General features: G+C 31.8%; 1 pseudogene; it reads left to right on the top strand.

Annotated features, from left to right (window-relative positions):
- The first annotated feature begins 2,317 nt into the window (after positions 1 to 2,317).
- LOC113001209 (transcription factor bHLH18-like) lies at positions 2,318 to 10,297 on the top strand (annotated as a pseudogene).
- The last annotated feature ends 612 nt before the right edge of the window (positions 10,298 to 10,909 follow it).

Genomic DNA, 10,909 nt, shown 5'->3' with positions numbered 1-10,909 from the left:
ACAATACAATGTCATGCCTTTGAGTTCATGTTGAATGTGTAGAATAGAATCTCGTAGCTTTGGACTCTGTTGAAGGTGTAGCCTTTGGGTTCTTCAAGTTATCATTCACGAGCTTTATTATTGAGTCTGTAATATCATTCAAGAGCTAAGATTCTTCATCATTCACTAGCAGCATAGTTGAAATCTTGTATGGTCATTTTCATACTTCATATCATGCAAGCTAGCCTCTTGCAATATTCACTTTCATCTGCATTCATGAGCTTCATCTGCCTTTTCCTATTCTTCCGTAGGAGGTTAGGCTCATGCATTTCCTTATTTCCATGTGCACTAGCCTCTTGCATTTCCTTATTTCCATTATTCATGAGGCATGCACGAGTCACACCTTAAAAGTCGTAGCACAGGGCTCAACTTCAAAGTCGTAAAATAAGCCACGTCCTCAATGTTTTAGGGAGGGTGGGGTGGTATTTTAGTTCAAAAGTCGTGTGGTAGGGCAGAACTTTAAAGTCGTGACATATGGCATGAATTTAAAGTCGTGTTTAGTTTTTGTTTTTTTTTTTAAATCATACGTGTTATATGTTAATATTATTTGAGGCTTTTAGTTAATTAAAAATTTTATATGTTATAAGTTTTTATTATGTTAGGGTTTTAGTTGATTAAAAATTGTATATGTTATAAGTTAATATTATGTTAGGGTTTTAGTTATTTAAAAATGCTATATGTTATAAGTTAATATTATGTTAGGGTTTTATTTAATTAAAATTTTTATATGTTATAAGTTAATATTATTTTAGGGTTTTAGTTATTATTATTATTATTTGTACAAAAATCTTATAAGTTATAACTATTTATAACAAAAATATTATCCATCAAATGAAAGTCGTGGAGGCTAAAATACTATTCATGCAAAATGTACGACTTTCATCTTCATTATAAAAGGGATGATGGTTGACACTCAAGCTCACTCGTAATCTTCCTCATCTTTTCGCATTTTCCTTAGAAGTCATTGTAGTTATTTTTACTATCTTATCAGTTTGTTTTTATTTAACGCTAGATACTGTAAATTATTTTCATTTTTACTAATAAATTACATTTTTATTTGTTCAGAGATGGCTAATGAAGAACCCATAATAAGAGATAATGTTAGCGACTTTAGTGGCAAGGATTAGGAGCACGATGTTAACCAAGCAATCAAAGTTAGTGTGAGTCATCTTCATATTTTGAAACTATTAATAGCCAACTTTCAGAAGATCTACAGTTCTCAAATCCTTATCAGAACAGAATGAGTGGTAGCTCGAATGACCTTTATGAAGGCATGATATTTGAATCAAAACAAGCAGCTCTAAATGTCATTAAGCAATTTCATTTTCTACATTCATTTAAGTTTGATGTTGAAGAGAACAAGAGTGACAAGTATGTTGTTATATGCGTTCAATATGATAATGGATGTCATTGGAGGGCGAGACAAAATACGCAGTGGATGGGAGATGAAGAAAATAAATGGTATTCACACTGGCACAACTTCACTCATATCACAAGATCATTTTAGGTTAGACTCATTTTCAATTGCTCATAATATTGTTCACTTAGTGAAAACAAATCCTGGTATTCAAATCAAAACCTTGATTGCAGACATGTTGCAACGCTTTGGTTATACTATGACATATAAAAAGGCATGGACAACTAAACAAAAAGGACTTGAAATTGCATTTGAAAGTTGGGAAAAATCATACAGTTATTTGCCTGTATGGATGACAATTGTTCAACACTTTGTACCAAGTACAATTGTTAGATACAAAACATCCGCTTCAATGGAGGATGAGTTTTCTAAGGTGATTCTTAATTGTGTATTTCGAGTTTTTAAGTCATACATTAAAGGTTTTCAATATTGCAACCCGATTATGCAAGTAGATGGTACATTTTTAATTCAAAAATATCGTGATACTTTATTGATTGTCATTGGATAAGATGGTAGTCGAATTGAAAATTTATAGATTATATTAATTAAATTAAACTTTAAATATAAATTTTGTCTTAGATTTCAAAATTTGTAGAAACTGTGGTTGGTTACAAACTACAATAGCACTAAAGGAAGACTCATGCAATAAATGTGTGGTTGCTTTCATCAATATATAGAAGAAGAAAAATCAAACAAGAATATTATGTCTAATTTTGGCATCAGTAACGATGGATGAGTCAGGGGAAAAATGGCTTTCTGATTTGGTAACTATTGAGTTTTTAATTAGATTATAATGAATAAATTTATGCATCATATGACTTTAGTCCTTAACTATGAAAATCATTTTCCTTATTGCATGAAATGGATGAGTGCCATTTATTCAATGAACTCAACATGAACTCTCTTGAAGAAGAATTGAAGGAAGAGATCAATTATTCTTGTGATTCAATTTTCACTGCTGCAGATAACAGAAACAACGTGGGAAATTTATCATCTTTTGAAGAGAACAACACACAACATGCTAATTCTTCTTCAGAGAAACCAACAAGTTTATTCTCGTCCTATACTCTCTCTTTTGAGGACTGTACTACAGTTCCAAATGTTCCCAACAAAACATGTCAATATCATGGGGAACATGAACATTTGAAGGAGACACGAGAAGAAACACACACTAGAAAGTGCAAGAGGGGTACAAAAACTTGCCAAACACAAGATCACATAATTGTTGTAAGGAAAAGGAGAGAGAACCTCACTAGAATGTTCGTAGCACTTTCTGCCATTATTCCTGGATTGAAAAATGTCAGCTCTGTTATACCAAAATTTTTAACCTGTGATGTTACAAACTACAAAATGAAACACAGGTCATTAACAAAATGCATAGAAACATTAATCAATTTATACCTCTAGCCATTGCCATGAAAGAGTTGCATTATTTTGGTTCTTCCAAGCTCTCACTCTCTCTAGATGGTGTATTAGATGAATTGGAAGAAGTAAGCTCAGGGACCAAATACATGTGCTATATATAGGCATTCTACCATCAAGAATGCATTTAGTAGCCATTACCACTCATTAGTGGTCATTACCATCCATTAGTAGCAATTCAATTTGGCTTCTCAATTCCAAAACTGATGGAGCTTTTCATTTTACAAAACGTTCAGACCAAAATTATTACATTCTCCCACTTGGTCCAAACGTTTTGACTCAATGATTAAGTCAATGCTTAATCTTCTCAAGAAATGAATATATGAATCATAGTGATAGTTCCTCTTATAACGAGTAATATCATCCATGTATTACAATATGCTCAACTTCCCAAGTTTTATACTGAAAGTGGTAATAAAACTTAATGAATAAAGCCAATTTTTATTCTTGGTCCAAAAACATAATTTTTCTCAAATAAATCGATGTGCACATAAATATAAGAAAGTATCACAATATAAAAAGTTTCAATTATAACATGTATGTATACAATCATAAAGTGGAACCAAGTCTCATTCTTTCTACATGATCCTTAAATTTAAACAGTGGCATGCCCTTAGTTAAAGGATCAACGATCATCACCTCAGTGCTTATATGCTCAATGACCATTTTCTTGTCTTTTACTCTTTTTCTAATGGTTTTTTACTTAATGTTGGTGTGCTTACTTCGACTTCCACTTTTATTATTCTTAGCTATAAAGACAACAGCTGAGTTATCGCAGAAAATTCTCAAAGGCCTTGAAATAGTATCAACTATCTTCAGCCCAAAAATGAAACTCTTAAGCCATGCAGAGTCAACACAGCTTCCATGGTAGAAGTAGCAGACAAAGTCTACTTAACACTCCTCCATCAAATAGCACCAGCCATCATGAAAATATACCCCGATGTTGATTTGCGAGAGTCAACACAGCCAGCAAAGTTTGAGTTTGAATAACCAATCACATCTAGATTGTCTTTCTATCTATACATAAGCATGTAATCTTTGGTCCCCTGAAGGTACCTCATCACTTTTTTAGCAGCTCTCCAGTGGTCAATACCTGGATTACTCTGATATCTTCCTAACATTCCAATTGCAAAAGCAATGTCAGGCCTTGTGAACACTTGAGCATACATAAGGCTTCCAACAACTGAAGCATAAGAAATGTTTTTCATTTGTTCCCTCTCAAAGTCATTCTTTGGGCACTGGTTCAAACTAAACCTATCACCCTTCACAATGGGAGCAACCCTTCGTGAACAATCTTTCATCCGAAATCTCTCTAGAGTTTTGTTAATATAGGTTTCCTGTGATAGACCCAAAATACCTCGAGGTTTATCTCTATTAATCTTAATGTCGATGACATAAGATGCATCATCCATATCTTTCATGTCAAAATTCTTAGATTGAAATTGTTTCACTTCATGTAGCAAACCTCGATCATTGGTGTCAAGTAAAATATCATCAACATATAAAACAAGAAAACATATTTTACTCCCACTTACCTTGTGGTATATGCATTAATCCATGGGGTTTTCATCAAAATCAAATGAAGAAATTATCCCATGAAACTTAAGGTACCACTGACAGGAGGCTTGTTTTAAACCATATATAGATTTATTAAGCTTGCAAACCAAATGATCACCACTACTAGAGGAGAAGCCTTCAGGTTGTTTCATATAAACCTCCTCTTCTAAATCACCATTAAGAAAAGTTGTTTTCAGATCCATTTGTTTCAACTCAAGGTCAAAATCAGCAATTAATGCTAAGATAATACGAAGAGAATCTTTCTTAGATACTGGAGAAAAAGTCTCTATGTAGTCGATTCCTTCTTTTTGAGTAAATCTCTTAGCAATGAGTCTTGCCTTGTATCTCTCAATATTGCCTAATGAATCCCTTTTGGTCTTAAAGACCCATTTACAGCCAATGGCCTTTGCCCCATTAGGCAACTTTACAAGGTTCCAAACTTTGTTACTCTGCATGGAATTCATCTCATCTTTCATGGTATCATACCATAAATTTGACTCTTTACAACTCATGGCTTGATCAAAAGTTTCGGGATCATTTTCAACCCCAATATTATAGTCAGATTCTTGCAAATATACAATATAATCACTAGGAATAGATGATTTTCTTACTCTAGTAGACCTTCTTAAGGTTGCATCAAAATTTTCTTGGGGATCATGTTGTTCAACTGGTTGTTCATCATTTTCAGGAATTTGATGATCAACTTGATCGACTGGATTATCAGCAATAGGTTGTGGAATGCCAATCATGTGTTGTTCATCATCCCTTTGAACTTGAGGGGTGTGAATTATAACCAATCTTTCACTTGATGTGGAAGGTTGAGACTCTATATAATCAATTTCAGAACCTAAGTCCCTCAATTGATCACTCCCACTAATCATGTCATTTTCAAAAAAACTTGGCATTTCTTGATTCCATAATCCTAGTAATATGATATGGACAATAAAACCTATAACCTTTAGACCTTTAGGCATATCCAATGAAATACTCACTAATAGTTCTCGAATCAAGTTTCTTCTCTTGTGGGTTATATATTCTTACCTCAGACAGACAACGCCAAACGCACATATGTTTCAAACTTGGTTTCCAACCTTTAAACAACTCAAAAGGTGTCTTTGGGATAGCCTTGGTTGGAACACGATTTAATATATACAATTTCGTCTTTAGTGCTTCAACCCACAAGGATTTAGGAAGATTGGAGTTGCTAAGCATAATTTGTACCATGTCTAATAATGTTCGGTTCCTTCTTTCTGCCACACCATTTTGATTTGGAGAACTAGGCATAGTGTATTGGGCAACAATCCCATGTTCTTGAAGAAACTTGGCAAAAGGACCAGGTGCTTGTCCATTCTCAATATATCTGCCATAGTATTCTCCACCTCTATCTGATCTCACTATTTTTATTTGTTTGCCACATTGGTTCTCAACTTCAACCTTGAAGACTTTGAAGGCATCCAATGCTTCATTTTTTTTATGAAGCAAATAAACATTCATATATCGCAAATAATCATCTATAAAGGTGATAAAATATTTCTAACCATGTGCATCCATATCTGGACAACAAATATCAATATGAATTATTTTTAATATGCTTGAACTCCTGTTAGCACCTTTCTTAGAAATATTGGTATGCTTACCCTTAATGCAGTCCACGCAAGTCTTAAAGTCAGAAAAATGTAGTGTATTGAGTACCCCATCTTTCACTAACCTTTTACTCCTCTCAATGGAGATATGTCCTAATCTTCAGTGCCATAACATAGAGGAATTCTCATTAATATTACACCTTTTAATACCAGTTTGAACATGCATTGAACTATAAGTGGTATAATTTTGTAAACCAAGAAGATAAAGATCATTAGACAAGATACCATTCCTGACACATTCAAAATTATAAAATAACCCAAATGTTGTGTCTTTAAAATTAAATGAATATCCAAAAGGTACAAGTCTAGAAAATAAAATCAAGTTTCAAGAAAAGCTTGGTACATAAAAAGTCCTTTATAATTTTGAAATAAAGCCACTACTTAAAGTTAAAATGCAAGTTCCAATAGCCTCCACAAGTGAGCCTAGCTAATTACCTAATAAATTGCTTTGCTCACTTCCCACTGGTTTCCTTAGGTTTTGCATACCCTGTAAAAAATTTGCAATATGGATAGTAGATCCAGAATCAATCCACCAAGCGTTAATATTAACACTAGCCATATTAGATTCATAACATACTAATGAGATTGATTTACCTTTCTTCTCAAGCCATTTCCAGAATCTTGGGCAATTCTTCTTCATGTGTCCCTTCTTCTTGCAAAAGAAACACTTTGTCACCTTCTTAATATCAGCTTGAGGTGGTATTTTATCGTTTCCCTTTTGATTAGCTTGAGACTTAGTTGCTTTGTTCTTCCTACAAGCAGTTATCAACAATGCACTCTCACCCATCTCCATTACAAGCCTTTCTTCTTCCTGAACACATGTGGTCATTAATTCATTGATAGACCATTTGTTCTTATGTGTATTGTAGGAAATCTTAAACGGTCTATATACTTGCGGAAGGGTGTTCAAAATGAAGTGCACCAGGAAGGACCCAAACCTATCAACCTCTAGTTTCTTAAGTTGAGCTAAAATATCTCGCATTTTCATTATGTAATCACGCACACCTTTCACACTGGTGAGCTGAAGAGATGAGAACTTCATGATCAGGGTGCTTGCTAAAGCCTTATCTGAAGTGATGAACTGGTCATCAATGGCCTTAAGCAAGTCTCAGACCTTTTCATGTTGGTCAACAAAACGACATATCCTAGCCGAGATTTTAGTCTTAATGAACATCACGCTGAGCCGGTTGGATCGCTCCCACCGCTCATATAGCGTAACATTAGTTGGACTAGTTTCATCAGTGATTACAAGTGGTTTGTCTTCCTTATAGCATAGTCTATGTTCATCTACCCTAATTGCAAAAGAATTCTCTCATTTCATATCTTATAGTTATCTCCTTTGAGTTTGGGAACATCACATTGAATATCAGAAAAACTAACAGTTTGAGAAGCTGCAAAATTCAAAAGGTTTATGTCAAATTTTGAGGCATACTAATCTTAATTGTATCTTTTACCAATGTAAACATACCAAAAAAAATTGAATCATGTGACATAAAAATTGTCTATGGGCTAAATTTTTAATTCAATAAGAAACAATTAAACCTTATGATAGAATAATCAAATTACATACTCAAATTCATGTTTTACGGGTACAACATGAAAATAATTTAATTTTTATCGCAAATATTTACTTTATGATAAAATCGACAAATTATATATACCTTATGATGCCTGTGGATAAACCATGAAAAATAATATGTCATTTTATTCCAATTAATTATACAAATATAATAAAAATTCATTTGGGATAAAATTAATTATATAAAATACAATTAATCACAATATTATGTCTAATTTCTTATATGATCTTTAAACAACTTAATATATAATTTTAATCAAAATATAAATGATGTGGCTAATCCATAATTAATCAAAATTATAAAGATCACTTAGACATAAAACTTAATCATATGAGAATAAATCATATTATACATTTCAAGATCAAAATATAATATAATTATGAATAAGATTCTCATATATAATTTCATAATTAAAACATAATATTATGCATTTGATTTCATATATATATGTATAGAATAAAAAATTTCAAAATATCTTCATGCATAAAATAAATCAAAATTCCATAAATTGTAAAGATAAACAGAATAAGGATGTAAGATATGAAAAACAATTACATATCAAAAAACCTTTAATGATTCAGTAGGTTGTGCATACTATAGTATCTTGTCAGTCATGGCTATGATACCAAACGTTAGACTAAAATTTTTAACCTGTGATATTACAAACTATAAAACGAAATACAGGTCATTAACAAAATATAGAAAAACATTAATCAAATTATACCTCCCGTCATTGTCATGAAAGGGTTGCCTTGTTTTGGTTCTTCCAAGCTCTCACTCTCTCTCTAGATGATATATGAGATGAATTGGAAAATGTGAGCTCAATGACTAAATACATGTGATATATATAGGCATTTTATCATCAAGAATGCATTTAGTAGTCATTACCACTCATTAGTAGTCATTCAATATGACTTCTCAATTTCAAAATTGATGAAACTTTTCATTTTCCAAAACGCCCAGACCAAAATTATTACAAGTTCATATATATTTTTTCTTTTATTCTTAGGTCACCGTGCTCATGAGGTTGGTGTAGAGTATATATCCATCATGGTTATATATGTAACTTTGGTTTTTTTTTTTTTTTGTAGTTTTCACTCAAATTTAATTTATTAATTTTTTAACTATAATTATTCCTTTTGTTAATATTCTCTATATAAAACTCTCAATTTTGACTTTCTACCTTTTTATGAGTATTTTACTTTCTACTTAAATATATGCATGCAACTATTTACTGTGCTAATTGCGTCTGCATTTTTTAACTCACATATGTTCATGTTTTCACAATCACAACAAATGCAGAAAAAGACGTAGAAGCGACGTGTTGTAGCTTTTCTGCATACGCTAGTCAACTTATTTTAGATGCATATCCAAAAACATATATTAAATGGGATGAGTGTCAGTTTTGTTTAGGGATGTCAAAACACTATATTGATGAGGAGAAATTATTCACTTTAGTCATAGTAGAGAGACGATATATCATATATACAATTAAATTTAATTTAAAAAATGAATAATTGTTCCATAATATAAATAATGAACCAGTTAAATTCATGAAGTTCAGTTTTTCCGCCGAAGGTACATACAAGAGCTAGAATTTTTGTCAACTATTATTAAAGAGATTCAAATTCGATATCATGGACTTCTAGCTAGTTTCATGTTAATATGAATGAAATATATTTTTATTTTTTAAAATATAAATTTTATAAAATTATTTTGTATTTAATTTAAGTCCTTCAAATTACAGAAATTTATGTGTTGTTCATTTTTAAAGAATTTAAAATAAATTATTTTTAATTATAAAACTAAAATACTTGTGATATGTAGATGGACAAGCTCTCTATCCTCAACAACGCCATAGATCAGTAAAATAACGTCAAACTCGTGTAGAAGATTTGGAGGAACAAAATAAGAAGAAAAACAGAGAATATATAACGTATTTCAAAAACAACAAGCCCCAATGTTGAGGACTTTTCATGGATCTATAATGGCTTAGATGGTACCAAGACATTTCCCCACGTTGAAGCAAGAGTTTCAGCAAAAGATGTCCTCATTAGAGTTATTTGTGACAAAGAAATTGACATTGTAACGAAGTTATTGTCCAAGCTTGCAGCTCATAATCTCTCCATAGTTTGTAGCAATGTTGTTCCATTTGGGAATTCTACTCTAAAAATTTCCATGATTGCTAAGGTACATGCGAATATTACAATTAATGTAAAGATATCATGAAGAAAAATATAATCATCTTCAATAGATATTACTCTCTTGAACTATTAAATATATAAGGAGAGATTCACTTGCTTCACTTCAAGAGTAAATAGTTATTTTTCATTTTTATTATTTATTTTTTTAAAAATCTAATGATTAAGATTAGTTACTTATTAAATAATAAAAATAAAAAATAACTATAAAAGAATTATCTTTGGAATAAGTGGATCTCTCCTCTCTTTACATATAATTAGCTTAATTGTTAGTTTTGTTGTTTCTCACTTTTATGTCTATTACATAAAACTTTAGTACTAAATTGTTGTAATATATTTCTGTAGGTGGACCGTGAATTCAACATGGCAATGGACGACCTAGTGAAAAAATTGAACGAGGATTTGCTGAAGTGCTGCAACTTGCAACAAGAATATTAATGAATCACGTACGCAGCGTATTAGCTATTTGAAGGTTTTAATACATTATAAACTCGCATTTAGTCTTTGTAGTTTCTCAATTGTTAAAATTGAGTCTCTCACCTCATATTTTGTACAATATTTAATAGAAATGTCACAAGGTATGATATGTGAGGTTGATTTGTATAGATTGTTATAGGCAAAAATATACAATATCTAGACAATATTGACATGTGGTAGTGACTTATGTTCCTTAACAAATAATTGACCAATTAGTAAAAGCTTTTGTCGCTTAAATCAGTGGTTCAGTAGTTGATCTTGATAATGAAATAAATCATATTGGGATGAAAATATATCTTAAGTGCGCTCACAGTCTACATCTATAAGCAAATAAAATATATCTCTAAACAGGTGTTGCTTTCTGCCCCCGGATTGGCCAATCAGGAATTTACCGTTTGACTTCTGAAATGTTCAATTTGGAAGGAAAAAACCAAAAATATTCTCAAAAGGTGTAGAAAGCAATTTTGGAACACACAAAGTAACAGCCCATTTAACATTTGCCGCTGGCGTTTGGGGTGGTTATTGGTTTTGGGCTCCGAAGCCCACTATCATCAATGGCAAATTCATAAGGCT

This window comes from Glycine max, chromosome 3, assembly GCF_000004515.6.
Source record: "Glycine max cultivar Williams 82 chromosome 3, Glycine_max_v4.0, whole genome shotgun sequence".
Taxonomy (NCBI): Eukaryota; Viridiplantae; Streptophyta; class Magnoliopsida; order Fabales; family Fabaceae; genus Glycine; species Glycine max.
The sequence above is the reverse complement of the archived record's forward strand: the minus strand, read 5'-3'. Positions and strand labels throughout refer to the sequence as shown.